This window comes from Ranitomeya imitator, chromosome 6 (assembly GCF_032444005.1).
Source record: "Ranitomeya imitator isolate aRanImi1 chromosome 6, aRanImi1.pri, whole genome shotgun sequence".
NCBI classification, from domain to species: domain Eukaryota; kingdom Metazoa; phylum Chordata; class Amphibia; order Anura; family Dendrobatidae; genus Ranitomeya; species Ranitomeya imitator.
This window is the reverse complement of record NC_091287.1, coordinates 154,512,154-154,528,865: the sequence shown is the minus strand read 5'-3', so window position 1 is coordinate 154,528,865 and position 16,712 is coordinate 154,512,154. Positions and strand designations below refer to the sequence as shown.

General features: G+C 43.3%; 1 protein-coding gene across 1 annotated transcript in view; it reads left to right on the top strand.

Annotated features, from left to right (window-relative positions):
• Positions 1-16,712, top strand: part of RALA (RAS like proto-oncogene A) — a 73,845-nt gene that overhangs the window by 42,125 nt on the left and 15,008 nt on the right. The gene's annotated exons all lie outside the window — the stretch shown is intronic.

The following is a 16,712-nucleotide window of genomic DNA, read 5'->3' as shown; positions in this document are numbered from 1 at the left end:
TTGATGCCTTCAGTGTGAATGTACAATTTTCATAGTCAAGAAAATACAGAAAAATCTTTAAACCTCCATTCTGCATGATGTGCGCTCGCTATGGAATTGGACCAGAGTGTTTTGGATCAGTGTATGGTCCATGTGTCCGATTTTACCATTTATGTGTGATCGGTGTTTTTCACAGATGGATAATAAATACATTACAAAAAGACAAAAAATCTTCCATGGACTCTTGGATTAGTCCACGAAGATGTATAGTTCCCAGTCAGTTTTTCAATGTATGTTTTCTATGAAGCTTTGTAGCTTTTCAGTGTTGGGTACGTGCCCACGATTAGGATACTGCGTCCAAAAGACTGCATTCTACATTAGAAGCACAGTGGATGGGATTTATACAAATCCTATGCCCACTCTGCTCCTATTTAACACTACGTAAACTCATGGTGCGGGTTTACGAGCCGCAGCATGTCAATTATCTGCAGTGGAGATGCTAGTCTCTTCTGCATTGTCTCGCCCATAGCCATTCATTACATGCAGTAAATCCGCAGGGTTCGCTGAACATATGCAAATTTAACTGAGTGATTTGAACTCTGCGAAAATACGCTGCTTCCAAACGCTGCCATTTCCTGATTGTGGGCACATAGACTTAAGCATACATGGCCATGGCTTAGCCAGCATTAATCAGCTGACAGGTTCCTTTAATTATATTTACGGTATTTTTTTAATGTTTTAAAGTGTAATCTAATACCTTATCCAACTGCCAGAGCACCATGCTTCATGCTAAATTATCAACGGCTACTGTAAAGGTACCGTCACACTAGACGATATCGCTAGCGATCCGTGACGTTGCAGCGTCCTGGCTAGCGATATCGTCCAGTGTGACACGCAGCAGCGATCAGGCCCCTGCTGTGATGTCGCTGGTCGGGGAAGAAAGGCCAGAACTTTATTTCGTCGCTGGCTCTCCCGCTGACATCGCTGAATCGGTGTGTGTGACACCGATTCAGCGATGTCTTCGCTGGTAACCAGGGTAAACATCGGGTTACTAAGCGCAGGGCCGCGCTTAGTAACCCGATGTTTACCCTGGTTACCATTTTTAAAGTAAAAAAAACAAACACTACATACTTACCTACCGCTGTCTGTCCTCGGCGCTGTGCTTCTCTGGTCTGGCTGTGAGCGCCGGGCAGCCGGAAAGCAGAGCGGTGACGTCACTGCTCTGCTTTCCGGCCGCTGCGCTCACAGCCAGACCAGAGAAGCACAGCGCCGAGGACAGACAGCGGTAGGTAAGTATGTAGTGTTTGTTTTTTTTTTACTTTAACGATGGTAACCAGGGTAAACATCGGGTTACTAAGCGCGGCCCTGCGCTTAGTAACCCGATGTTTACCCTGGTTACTGGCATCGTTGGTCGCTGGAGAGCTGGCTGTGTGACAGCTCACCAGCGACCAAACAGCGACGCTGCAGCGATCCGGATCGTTGTCGGTATCGCTGCAGCGTCGCTTAGTGCGACGGTACCTTAATGCATGACATTTCTAACTTCTGCTAAAGCATAATGGTCATTTCAAGGCTACAGGGAGTTTGGCAACAGATGTTATCTTCTCAGAAAACTCATTACTGATAAATAGTGCTGACTTGTTTCTTGTATGGCTGAGTGCTCCTTTATGGTGGTGACTTTTTCCACAGATACTGGGTGATTTAAAAGGATGTGCAAAATAATCGCTTTGGTATTCATAACTGAGAGGACATGGCGCAAATTCATTCATATGAAATGGCTCCACTATCCAAGATATCCATACACTACAGATGTTTAAAGTGACTTCCAGTGGGGACAGGGCAGCAGTCTGGGTGGCAGTACAGTCCTGTACAGATGCGTGCCAGCATATCCTCTAATATGATTCCACTGTTTCAGTGAAATATTAAGATACCAGAGTCCTCAGTGGTTACAAACTGCAGCTTTCAAGACTACTCAGGTCACTTCATCAGGCATAGAATGACACAAAATCTGAAGAGTCACATATTTATGCACATCTGGTCACAGAAATAATGCAATAGATAAGACCAGTGATGTGAAGCAGAACTATCATTATGGGAGAGGGAGAAACAATTGTGGCCTTACATATTTGAACAGTTCAGTGTGTCAAAGGTTGTAATTAATTTATACTCCCAGACTTTTCTGTGTCTCTGAGAATTGATGTTTCTGTAACATCCCTCTTGGCATTTTGTCTTCCCATCACTCATCATACAGATCCACAAACGTACTCGCCATTCCAGGCCATGCGGTGAGTTCTGTCCTCTGCTTTCTTTATGCTGTAAGCCCCATGACCTCTGCTTGCTGTTTGCATAATTCCTGGCTGCATGCTTAGGGCCTGCTCTTCCTGATTCTTAAAGCGACTGCGTGCATTCCTAATGTACTAAGGGTATGTGCACACGATGCGGATTTGCCTCTGGAATTTTTTGTGCGGATTCTGCATCTCTTGGCAGAAAACACAGGTGCGGATTTGATGCGTTTTTTATTCTGATTTTGTGCGGATTTCATGCGTTTTTACCCCTGCGAATTTCTATAATGGAATGGGTACAAAAACGCTGCAGATCTGCAAAAAAGAAGTGACATGCTCCTTCTTTTAATCTGCAGCTTTTCCGTGCGGAATTTCCCGCACCATTAGCACAGCATTTTTTTTCTCCATTGATTTACATTGTACTGTAAATCACGTGTGGATCTGCAGCGTTTCTGCACGGTAAAAAAACGCTGCGGATCCGCAGGAAATCCGCAACATGTGCACATAGCCTAAGAGGCACTTGGTACTTAAAACTTATCTCCACCAATGGAAAGACGCGTGAGCAACATTCTCTTTCAGTCTGTGTACAGCTGATTTGCCAGGTCCTGTACTGTCTCTGATCTTTCCTGTTTCCATTCCGGTCACCCTGGGGCCTGTGTACCCAGGCCTGTACCATGATTCTGTCCTTGTCTGTATTCGGGCCTATCCCTGTATCTGTTTGCATCCAAGTCTGGATCTTTCCCTACCCTGGTTTGTTTGTCCCTGTTCCTACTCCTTAAGCCTGCAGTATCCAAACCAGCACCTATCTCTATTCTGTTGTCTCTACAATATTGGTGATCTTTGTGTACACTTGCTTCATTGTAAGTACCTTGTGCAAATCTGGTCCTGTCCTGCTTGCACCTGTCCTCGTTTAGGTCTAGGGTGAACACGATCCTGTCTGTCCTGTGGTTACCTTTCCTTTTAATTATCCTATGCTTGACCGTGTATGCGGTTTCTTTGCTTGTCCCCTCCTGCAGCTGTACCTCTGTTCCGCACCTGTTGCTCTGCACCTGTGGCTCTGCACCTGTGGCTTCTTGTCTGTCCAGTCTGAACTTCGTCCTATCTGTTTCTGTATTCAAGTTGCAATTGTCTGTGTCTCAGTCCTTCCTGAAAATGCTCCTAGTCTGAACTGGGTCCTACCAACCCCTGTATCCCATTCGTACCTGCCTGTGTCCCAGTCCTTCCTAAAACTGTTCCTGGCCCTCCAGTCTCAACTGGGGCCCGCCTGCCTGCCAGAGTGTCCTCCATGCCTACCTGCCTGCCAGTGTCAGCCGTGCATGCCCGCCCCGATCTGTATACCAGCTGTGTCCACCTGCATATCACTCGTGTCCATTAGTACTTGCCTGATTATACAACACCTACGCCGGAGAGTATATCTGCAGTACTTGCCTGCTCATGTCGTCCAGCTGGACATTTGGTACATGTACAGTATATATTGCACATTAGATGTGATGCAGCTGAAGCTACCTGGGATCTTGTAGTCCTGATGTGAGTTAATCCCTACCCCATAATGACAGTTCTGCTTCATGTCACTGGTCTTATCTGTTGCATTATTGCTGTGTCCCGCTGTACATAAATATGTGACTCTTCAGACTTTGTGTTATTCTGTGCCTGATGAAGAGACCTGAGTTGTCTAAAAAGCTTGCAATTTGTTAAAATCTTTTCAGCCATTAAAAGGACTCTGAAATCTTAATATTTTTCCATCTACTGGCCAGCACCGTGCAAAGATATATATCATTTAAATTGCAAAGTCATTCCTTGCCATAAAATTAAACTTAATCACTGAAAGCCTATTTCCACTGAAATAGTCCTGTCACAAAATGACCTGTTTAGATCATTTCAGTGATCTTCTCGTTAGCGCGGGCAAAACTGTTAACGAGGATAATGCAACTAATATCACTCTGTCTTGTTGATTTGAATAATAAGAGCAAGGTTTCTTTAAAAGAGGGCTGGCGTTTAAAATCAGTCTTCTGTTAACCCTTTCATGACTTTGCGATTTTCCATTTTTACGCTTTAAATTTTTTCCTCCCCTTCTTCCGAGAGCCATAACCTTTTTTTATTTTTCTGTCATTGTGGCGATGTGAGGGCGTTTTTTGCGAGACTAGTTGTAATTTTCCATGACACCATTGATTTTCCCATAGGCTACTGGAAAATAGGGAAGAAAGATTACAAGTGTGGCAAAATTGCAAAAAAGAGTTTTTTTTTTATTTATCATGTTCACTATATGGTAAAACTGACCTGGCAATATGATTCATCAAGTCAGTACGAGTACACAAATACCAAATATGCAAATATACCGTATTTTCCGGCGTATGACGACTTTTTAACCCCTAAAAATTGTCCCAAAAGTCGGGGGTCGTCTTATACGCCGGGTACGGCGTGTGCAGGGAGCGATCCTGCATTTCGGCGTGTGGTTCCCAGGGTCTGGAGGAGAGGAGACTCTCCTTCAGGCCCTGGGATCCATATTCATGTAAAAAATAAAGAATAAAAATAAAAAAACATGGATATACTCACCCTCGGACGGGCCCTGGCTCACAGCGCTGCTAGAGTCTCTCTCTGTTCCTGAGAATGCGGTGAGTGAAGGACCTTCAATGACGTCACAGTCACATGAGCGGTCAGGTGACCGGTCACCTGACCGCTCATGTGACCGCGACGTCATTGAAGGTCCTTCACTCACCGCATTCTAAGGAACGGAGGCAGACGCTAGCAGCGCTGTGAGCCAGGGGCCGTCCGAGGGTGAGCATGTTTTTATTTTTATTCTTTATTTTTTACATGAATATGGATCCCAGGGCCTGAAGGAGAGTCTCCTCTCCTCCAGACCTTGGGAAACACACGCCGTATAAGATGACTGGGCGTATAAGATGACCCCCGTCTTATACGGCGGGCATATCCCAAATTCCATATTTTATATGGAAAAGTTGGGGGTCGTCTTATACGCCAGAAGATACGGTATATATTTTTTTATTTTAGTGCTGGAAATTTTTTTTGCTTATGTTGCCATTTTCCGAGACCAGTAACGTTTTCATTTTTCGGGATATGGTGCAGTGTGAGGCTTATTTTTTGCTCCCTGAGCAGACTTTTTTTATTGATAACACCATGGGCTAGATACGATGTTTTGATTGCCTCTTATTAGGGAGGGTTCATGTTTTGAAAATCTTTGTTTTTCATACTTTTCACTGACTTCAGTGGTTCCCGTAAGAGACTTGAAGCTGCGATCGCGTGGACGATGCACTGTAGTGCTTCGATACTGCTCTGTATAGCAGAAATCCTGATATCCTATGAATGCCGTTCACGAGCCACTATTCACAGAAGATTCACAATGAGAGGCATGGAGGTCTTCTGCAGACCCCCGGCTGTCATAACAACCCAACAAACATCAGTGCTCCACGATCACGTGACAGAGGCGTGGTTGGGAGGGATTTGACTCGCTTCCAGCTGGCGCTTGTTAAATCTTGCTGTCAGTGATTAACAGCGGGATTAACAGGTTAACAGCCGCGGGTGGATCACTGCTCTACCCACAGCTGTTAGTTGCTTGATGACTGATTAAATCAGCCATCAAGTGTGGGGAAAAATGCAGGCTTAGTCCGCATCAAACGCAGGGACACAATCTTTGACGTAAATATAATACAAAGATTGAAGGGGTTAAAAGGAATCAGTCAGCAGGTTTTTGTAATCTAAGAACAGCATAATATAGGACATGAGCGCCTGATTTCAACGATGTATCAGTTGCTGGGCTGCTTGGTGTGGTTTTGATAGAATCCCTGTTTTATCTGTTTGTAGATGTAGCAGTAGTCATAATTCTGAGCTGTGTGTAAGGCCTCTTTCACATTTCCGTCTTTCAGCTCCCATCACAATCCGTCGATTTTTGAGAATGCAGGAGCCTGCATTTTCTCATAGACTTGTAAGGCTACTTTCACACTAGCGTCATGTGACGTCCGTCGCAATGTGTCATTTTGGAGAAAAAACGCATCCTGCAAAGTTGCCCGCAGGATGCGTTTTTTCTCCATAGACTTGCATTAGTGACGCATTGCGACGTATGGCCACACGTCACATCCGTCGTGCGACGGATGCATCGTGTTTTGGCGGACCCTCGGCACAAAAAAGTTCCATGTAACTTTTTTTGTTCGCGGCCGAAACTCCGCCCCCTCCTCCCCGGACATTACAATGGGGCAGCGGATGCGTTGAAAAACTGCATCCACTGCCCCCGTTGTTCATTTTTTTTTCAGAACGTCCGTCGAGCCGACGCATGGCGACGGCCCTGTACCGACGCCAGTGTGAAAGTAGCCTTAGCGACGGATGGCCATCCATTTCATCCGTCGTGCACTGGATCCTGGGTAAAAAAAAACGGTCCGTCGGGCAGAGAAAACGTTCAGAGGAACGTTTTTTCTGCACGTCATAAAATCGGTCAGCGACGCATTCTGCGCTGCCCGTCACTGGCTACAATGGAAGCCTATGGGGCAGGCTGCCTGTGAAAAGCAGGAATCCAGCGACGGGTCCCGTCTTTTCAAACTGAGCATGCGTGGAAGAATTTCCCGTCAGGGAAATTCTCTCTCGCTCGCTTTCTTTCACTTTTTACTATTGATGCGGTCTATGCAGCATCAATAGTAACAAGATATAATGTTAAAAATAATTTTAAAATTCAAAATCGCAGTATTTTCACCTACCGGCGTTCCCGCTCAGCGTCACCGATGCTCCTGGCAACTAGCGTTACTTCCTAGTAATACATTGCGAAATATCACGAGACCGCGACTTCTCGCAAGATTTCGCAATGTATTACTAAGAACGCTAGCTGCCGGGAGCATCACTGCGCAGGAACGCCGGTAGGTGAGAATACGGCTATTTATTTTAACCTGGTTTGTGTTGTGTATGCGTTTGCGCAGCGGAAAACCGCTGTGAAGACGCATACACAACAGGTGCACATAGGCTCGACGGGTCCGTCAGAAAGACAGGCCCAGTGCACACGTTTTCCACAATCTGCACAGGATCCGTCATTTCAACGTCATGACGGATCCTGTGCAGATTTGGAAGACGGAAGTGTGAAAGGAGCCTAAGCCTGCCGCCACAGCTCTCTGTATACACTGTGCATTGTCACCTGCTGCTGATCTGTGGTGGGGGCAGAGTTACACAGATTAGTCTGACTGGTGTGCACCTGAGTCTTGGGTAGTGATGAGCTACTGCTGATAAAAATAACACTTATTGCAAATACGACGTACAGCCTAAGGCTGCCGTCACACTATCAGTATTTGGTCAGTATTTTACATCAGTATTTGTAAGCCAAAACCAGGAGTGGGTGATAAATACAGAAGTGGTGCATATGTTTCTATTATACTTTTCCTCTATTTGTTCCACTCCTTGTTTTGGCTTACAAATACTGATGTAAAATACTGAACAAATACTGCTAGTGTGACAGCAGCCTAATTAGTGACACATCCTTGGAATCGGGCTCACTTGCCCTATATTATTCTGCTCTCAGATTAAATAGCAAAAACCTGCTGACAGATTCCCTTTAACTAAGGTTACATCTAAGGAAACATGCAGTCATCATTGGTTTCCATCAAAATTGCTTTACAGGCAGGCTATTGCTACTTGTAAGATTGCTCCTAAAATCAAAGGGGTTTAATTGTTGTTAAGAAGGTTTCAGGGCACTTGGGAATGTCCAGCCTCATCCTGAAGAAGATTCAGCTATGGGATAGGTTCAACACTAGTGCAGAGCTTGCTCAGGAATGGCAGGAAGCAGTGCACCTGCACGGACAGTGGGACGCCTGCTTTTAGAGGCTAGTCGGATGTCAATAAGGGCAGCAAATTAGCCACTTCTCTCCAAGAAAAACCTCAAGGACAGACTGACATTGTGCAGAAAGTACCAGATTTGAACTGTAGAAGACTGGAATAAATGTATTTTCTCTGATGAAGCCACCTTCAGACTGTTTAGCACATCTGAAAGAATGATTGTCCAGAGGAGAAACTGCTCCCATGACTGCTGGCTGTGTCATGTCAACGGTAAAACATTCTGATGTCATTCATATGTGGGATTCCTTTCCATCCAAGAGAGTGGGCTCACTCACAATCCTGCTCAAGAACGCTGTCATGAATAAAGAATGGGGTCTAAATATCTGCCAACAGCAACTTCTCTAAGCAATATAGGTGCAATATGGTGATGAACTATGCTTTTTCCAACATGATGGAGACCATGTCACAAAACAAAAGTCATAACTGAGTGTCTCGGTGAACAAGTCATTGAAATTTTGGGTCCATGGCCAGGAAGTTCCCAAAATCTAAATTTTATTGAGAGCCTGTAGTCCATCTTCAAAAGTGTGTGGACAATAAAAAAAAACACAGAAATTGAGATAAAGCCAAGAACTGGTTAGGCAATAGGTTGTCATCAGTCAGGATTTGGCCCGGAAGATGATGTCCAGCTGCTATGGCAAAGGGCAGAAGTCTTGAAAAATACAACTCAACCCTGGAAATACTGAGACTGCATGGCCTAGATACATTTGTCAGTAAAAGTGTAAAAACTTATGAAATGCTTATAATTATACTACACTAACCATAAAACAACTCGCTAAAAGATCTAAAAATGCTGAGACAGCAAACTTTGTGAAAACCAAAGTGTCAGCCTCAAAACTGTTGGTCACCACTATTGTTGCCACTATCACTATTGTCAGTGGTGTCTAGTAGGTTCATATGTGCCAAAGAACACAAATTGTATGAGAGGGCACAACAATAAATAAATAGGGATACACCCTAGGTCTACATGTACACATGAGAACCATCAAGAGAAAGCTGTAGACCACAGACAGGGGATCACCATAACAAATACTAAATACATTTATTTTATTGAATACAAAAACAGGCACATAGTATAAAAACAATTAAAAGTCACAAAAACATGACAGATGGAAAACCACAAACAGAGCTTATAATAAAGCTTAGAGCTGCCCCTCCCTTGGCCCGTACACACAAAATAGACTATAAACTGCCCACTATACACATAGATTAATAACCCGTTGATGTGCCAGGCATAGCTGAACGTGTACACAACTAGATGAGCAAATAACCATGTGGAAAAAACCTTAACCCCTTTCTGACCTCGGACGGGATAGTACATCCGAGGTCAGAAGCCCCGCTTTGATGCGGGCTCCGGCGGTGAGCCCGCATCAAAGCCAGAACATGTCAGCTGTTGACACGTGCCCGTAATAAGCGCCGGCAGAATCGCGATCTGCCCGCGCCTATTAACTAGTTAAATGCCGCTGTCAAACACAGACAGCGGCATTTAACTACCGCATCCGGCCGGGCGGCCGGAAATGACGGCATCGCCGACCCCCGTCACATGATCGGAGGTCGGCGATGCTTCAGTATTGTAACCATAGAGGTCCTTGAGACCTCTATGGTTACTGATCCCCGGCAGCTGTGAGCGCCACCCTGTGGTCGGCGCTCACAGCACACCTGATTTTCTGCTACATAGCAGCGAACAGCAGATCGCTGCTATGTAGCAGAGCCGATCGTGCTGTGCCTGCTTCTAGCCTCCCATGGAGGCTATTGAAGCATGGCAAAAGTAAAAAAAATAAAAAAAAGTGAAAAAAATAAAAAAAATAAAAAAGTTTAAATCACCCCCCTTTCGCCCCAATCGAAATAAATCAATTAAAAAAAATCAAATCTACACATATTTGGTATCGCCGCGTTCAGAATCGCCCGATCTATCAATTAAAAAAAAGCATTAACCTGATCGCTAAACGGCGTAGCGAGAAAAAAAATCGAAACGCCAGAATGACGTTTTTTTTGTTCGCCGCGACATTGCATTAAAATGCAATAACGGGCGATCAAAAGAACGTATCTGCACCAAAATGCTATTATTAAAAACGCCAGCTCGGCACGCAAAAAATAAGCCCTCAACCGACCCCAGATCATGAAAAATGGAGACGCTACGAGTATCGGAAAATGGTGCAATTTTTTTTTTTTTTTTTTTTTTTTTAGCAAAGTTTGGAATTTTTCTTTCACTACTTAGGTAAAAAATAACCTAGTCATGTTAGGTGTCTATGAACTCGTACTGACCAGGAGAATCATAATGTCCAGTCAGTTTTAGCATTTAGTGAACCTAGCAAAAAAAAAAAAACAAGTGTGGGACTGCACTTTTTTTTGCAATTTCACCGCACTTGGAATTTTTTTCCCGTTTTCTAGTACACGACATGCTAAAACCAATGATGTCGTTCAAAAGTACAACTCGTCCCGCAAAAAATAAGCCCTCATATGGCCAAATTGACGGAAAAATAAAAAAGTTATGGCTCTGGGAAGGAGGGGAGTGAAAAACGAACACGAAAAATCCCAAGGTCATGAAGGGGTTAACATGCAATAATATACACCATATTGCATCAATGACCTTATATAATGCACTGCATCTACCCAAAATTTTCAATAACTGCACAATGCCATGAAAAGATAGCAATGCTAAAAGGTATATAAAGGGAGAACTGATACCTGAGAAGTGTAGATAACAAAGGGGTCAGTCCCCACTAACTGCTAACATAATATAAGGCAGTTAGTGCCAGAAAAAACGTTGCAGCAAAAAATGCCACCTGCACTGTTTAAATAGGCAATGGATACAGACCACAAAATGTCATCTAAAGTGCATAGAGCCAAGGAGTGAGGGAGCCCGTGGAGATATGGTACTAAAGTTGAGGACCATGATCCCTTTCAGGAAGTTTCGGTATATTAGGACCTAGATGAAACAAGCAAATCTCTGTTGCAGGATTAACATATTTGTTCCATGGACCTCATGATTATTATTTTTTTTTGCTGTATATAAAAAGGAAGTAAAAAATAATTATATTGGTATTCCGCTTTTTAATTACTTTAAATTAGGAAAGTACCTAAAACCTCTATGAATAAGACATTGATACGGTAAACAGGATGTCTGTGTTGAGCCTGTTCTTCATTAACGGACAGCAATTGGAGATCCTGAAAGTCAGAAAGAATTGAACGCTGCAAACTCTATAATAATGAATCTTTGATTACAAAACCTAACACTGGACAATCTTTGTAAACCTGATGTGCACTTCAGTGGTCCGACATGACATTGACAGGTTTTCTTGTCATTCACTAGGGTATTACTGTCCCAAGGGCCAAAATTGTAGAGGTTGTGTGCCAAGCATTGTGCGCAAGGCCAAACGCCAAGGATCCAGAGCTTGCAGTATTTTGTGGGTGACATAATATTGCTGGGCGTATGGACCCTATTTTAGGTTTACTTTTTTGTCTTAAAGGAATGTTTCCATCTCCAAGATCCCATCCCAATATGTAGTAGGTGTAGTAATAATAATATTAGCAAATACGTCCAATTAGAAATGTAGTATAGTTTTTTTATTTGCGGTCTTTTTCCTCATGGTCAGGCATTGCAGGACCTTAGGTATCCATGGTTACAACCACTAGCAGCTAGGCAACTGGCACTTCATCAGTGTTAGGCTAGGGTCACATTGCGTTAGTGCAATCCGTTTAGCGCTAGCGGATTGCGCTAACGCAATGTTTTCTATGGGGCTGCGGTCGGGGTCGCGGTAACGTCCCCGCTCTCGCAGATCCCCGATCTGCGAGAGCGGGGAACGGACCGCGGGCGCACCTCGGACGCTGCAAGCAGCGTCCGCGGCGCGCCAGGAATCACCGGCGCGTCGCTAGCGCGTGCCAAACATGTGAAGCGCGTTCCCATTAGCGTGAATGGGCGCGTTAACGGCCGCGTTGCACGGCGTTAATTTCGCCGTGCAACGCTGTCCGTTTAACGCGGTCCCATAACGCAATGGGAACCTAGCCTTAGGCTGCCGTCACACTAGCAGTATTTGTTCAGTATTTTACATCAGTATTTGTAAGCCAAAACCAGGAGTGGGTGATAATACAGAAGTGGTGCATATGTTTCTATTATACTTTCCCTCTGTTTGTTCCACTTCTGGTTTTGGCTGAGAAATACTGACCAAACACTGCTAGTGTGACGGCAGCCTTAGTAACCATGGATACCTAAGGTCCTGCAATGCCTGCACATGCGGAAAGAGACATAGCGAAGAAAAAAAACTATACTACATTTCTAATTGGCATTTGCTAATATTATTATTACACCTACTACATATTAGGATAGGATATTGTAATTCTGTGTAAAATGGTCTTCATAAAAAAATAATTTTTTAGCAGTGTGTCTGTCTCTGGCTCATTTTGTAATATTTTTGGAAGGGTTTTACACCAAATTATTTAAAATATCAGTAAAAAGTAATAGCAAAACATTACTAAATGAATCCTGCAAAGTTTTGGGGGCTGAGATAAAATTTGGTCACCAGACACCATATATTGCCGGGTATGAAAAGGTATTGAGAAGAAGAAATATGTGGAGAATAAGAGCGTACAACAATAATGAAGCACCTTTAAGCAATTGACTGCCCGAACCAGACCGGCACTATGGATCAAATGCAGGTGAATTCCCTAAAATCTGACAGCGTTTAACGAAGGAGCCTTTCATTATTTAGATGTGGATTCAGTACCTAAATCCTAACAACATTTGGTGTCACTCCAGCAGTAATTCATGTTATTGAGGTGTTTCATAGCCCGTGCACATGCTACAGAGAGGATACATGTAGAATGATTAAAAATCTGCAGTTTTTAAAATTCAATGACTGTTCATTATTTGCTGCAGATTTCACAGGGAAAGGCCGTAGAATGGAGCCGGTCCATTGAATTACAATAGTGGAAACCAATGGCAAAAAAACTAAATTGCCTATGGATGACTTGTGTACATTTTGCCATAGAAATTCTTTTATTGGCGATGTGGAAGAGATAGAGGTAATATAATAAACATATGGTGGGATTGCAGTAGAACCAAGTCATTCTGGGAAAAAAAAATTCAAATTACTCTTTGGTTACGGGTAGTGATGAGCGAGTGTGCTTTCTCAGCATGCTCGAGTGTTCTCAGAGTATCTTGGTATCTTGGGCGTGCTCGTAGATTGTTTGTGTCCCTGGAGCTGCATGATTTGCGGCTGTTAGACAGCCTGAACACATGCAGGGATTGCCTGTTTGTTAGGGAATCACCACATGTATTCAGGCTGTCTAACAGCTGCAAATAATGCAGCTGCGGGTACTCAAACATAATCTACGAGCACGCCCAAGATACTCTGAGAACAACCGGGCATGTTCGGAAAACCCGAGTATCGAGCACACTTTCTACTGGCTAACATGATACCAAATCACCTTTTTTTTCATTTAACTAAATTGTGATCGTCACAGTATCTTTCCCCCAATCCTACCCCCTACCAGGAACTGCTTCTGATAGATCATGGCTGTGAAGGAAAGGTGGAAAAGGCGGTGTGAGGGGAAAAGAAAAGCTAAGCACCAAAAAATGAGCCCAAATGCTAGTCAGTAGAGATGTGCAGATCACTTTGAGCATCCGCAGCTTCTGTCCTGAGAACACTCAACTGGACCAGGGTTGCACAAAGGATGCAGGAGCTCTTCTATGACTGCCAATCATGATCGCAAGTTCCAAAAGAAACATTGATATTGCCATTCTTTTATAGCGCTAGGTAACTTCACAATTACTCGGAATTAAAACCAACAGCAAAGTTACCTAAATGTTTGACACGTCTTCATTATGATGTGAAATTACACACTAGACCTAGACCAATTCAACACCAGCACCAAGGCTTATTGTGCAGGTATCACTCCCATAACATTCTCCACATAGAAAATTCCCAAACATTGTTTATGCACTAGTTAATAATGCTACCAAGAGCGAATATCATATACCTTGTGTGTGTATATGTATATTTTGTGTATTTGTATATGTAATGTGTGTGTGTGTTTGCATATATAATCATCCTATTAACAAAGATGGAATGTGGCCTCTGCTGCACTTGGAATGGGGGTATTTTCTAGTTAGGGTGCGTTTGCTGGTCTTTAACCTAAAAGAAAACGCAAAATGATCACATCATAGACCTATTTAGGGTATGTGCACACGTCCGGAATGCATGCAGAACTTTCCTGAGATAAACCTGAGGTTTTCCGCAGGAATTCTGCATGCGTTTTTTTTGCGGATTTTATGCGGTTTTTTCCGGACACTCCAAAACAATGGGAAATCCGCAAAAATAATGAACATGATGCTTCTTTTTCCAGAATGCGTTTTTTTTTTTTTTGCGGAAAAAAACGCATCATGTGCACAAATAATGCAGAATGCATTCTAAATGATAGGATGCATGTGTATGCGTTTTTTATGCGTTTTTATAGCGTTTGTATCGCGAAAAAAACGCGAAAATTCCTGAACGTGTGCACATACCCTCAAGGCGCTTAGTAGTCGTGAGCGAACGTGCTTGGATGGCTTGCTCCTTTATTATGTTCCAGTCCCTGCGGCTGCATGATTTGTGGTTGATATGCAAATTGCCTCTTCAGAGAAAGAGGACTTAAACTCTATAGCGCCACCTGTTAGAAGTAGCTATCCTACAACCCTTTAACGCAGTGTTCCCCAACTCCGGTCCTCAAGAGCCACCAACAGGTCATGTTTTCTGGATTTCCTTAGTATTGCACAGGTGATGGAAATCCTGAAAACGTGACCTGTTGGTGGCTCTTGAGGACCGGAGTTGGGGAACACTGCTTTAACGAGTCGTGCAATATGACTTGGGATAAAAGCCTCAACACATGTTGGGATTCCCTAACTCGTGCTGAGGCTGCCTAATAACCGCAAATCATGCAGCTGCGGGCATTCCAACATGATATCCGAGCACGCCCAGATGCTCGGATAAGACGTTATCCGAGCACGTTCGCTTATTATTAGTGCTTAGCTTATGGCCTCTCATACATTTAGGGCTGGCATTCTCTGTTGGTCCCAGCTAGCTACACCATCTTTTGGAACTAGTGGCGTTTAGCAGGAGGGTATGTTGTCAATTAACATAGACAAACTCCTCAAAATATCCTCCACAATGTAATGTTAATTACAACTGAAATGTACATTACTTACACTGTCGCATGAAAGCTCACATTCATTAAAGAGGACCCTTCACCAGGTCAAAAGTGGGCAATTTTTGCTTCTATTTTATACCCACTATTCCCGAGTACTCTTCTTCTTCTTTTTTTTTTTTTTTTTTAATTCGCTATATGGCTCCAAAGATTTGGGGAAAAAAATGTTACTTGACAGCGCAGCAGCCAAGCAGTGAGTTCAGCCACTGAGTTCACTAATTATCTTCTGCTCTATCAGCATGGCGTCCGTGCCGCAGCCAATACCACATACCAGTAGCGGAGACTCGCCGGTGGACCCAGGTAAGGTGAGTACAGCTTGGTTGGGGTTAGGTTTTTTAAAATTATTTTTGAAAGGGAACCCTTCAACCAAGAAGACTGTGCTTTAATATTTCTTGTGGTTTGGTGGTCAAAATGAGATTTCCAGTTTTGTACTTTTTTTTTTTTTTTTTTTTTAATTCACACTGGAAAACGGAATGTGTATTATTTAATATCATTCAGCAAGCTCTGAAAAAAAGTTATTGATTAAACAGTTGGCAAATTGAAATATAATTCCCAGCAGTGTGCGTCCATTGGTTTCTGTATAAGCGCTCTGTACAAAAATGTGAAAAGAAATAATATCACCAACTTTTTCAGAATACTGTCTACTTAAATGGCCTACAGTAGGGGCCTGGCTTATTACGTATGACGCTATGATATGGCGTTGTTCACAGAAAGAATGCCCCAATTTAAAAAATAACTATTAGTTAAAATTTACACACAAATAAAGAAAATAAGTCATGGGCTATCCAATAAATCCACCAAAAGATCCCAAAGGAGAAGGTTTAAGAAAGTACAGCCTGGGATACCCCACCGTATCCCTAAAGTACCCTACCTATCCACATAGTTTGGCACCTTAGATATGCAATTGGCGACCCCACTCTGCGATGGCTTACCCTAATATACCCTAATACAAAATCATTCTGTACTGCTAACAGGTAAACTATAATGAAATCCACAATAGTGAAATATAATTTAGCAGCAAAAGGCTATGTGCACACGATGCGGATTTAGTGCGGATCCGCAGCGGATTTTTCCACGCAGAAACGCACTGTGATTTACAGTACAATGTAAATCAATGTGGGAAAAAAAGCTGTGCAGAAAAATCCACGCGGAAACGCTACGGATTTCAAAGAAGTGCATGTCACTTCTTTTGTGCGGATCTGCAGCATTTCTGCACTCTTTCATTATAGAAATCCGCAGTGGTAAAAACCGCAGAAAATCCGCATCAATTCCACATAAAAACCGCACAAAATCTGCATAAAATCCGCGGCAAATCTGCACCTCCGGATGCTGCCAGGAGATGTGGATTTTGTGCAGAAAATTGTGCAGCCCATTCCGTAACGTGTGCACATAGCCTAAATGTAGTCTTGCGTAACATAAGCTAATAGCAATATCCATACACGGTAACCT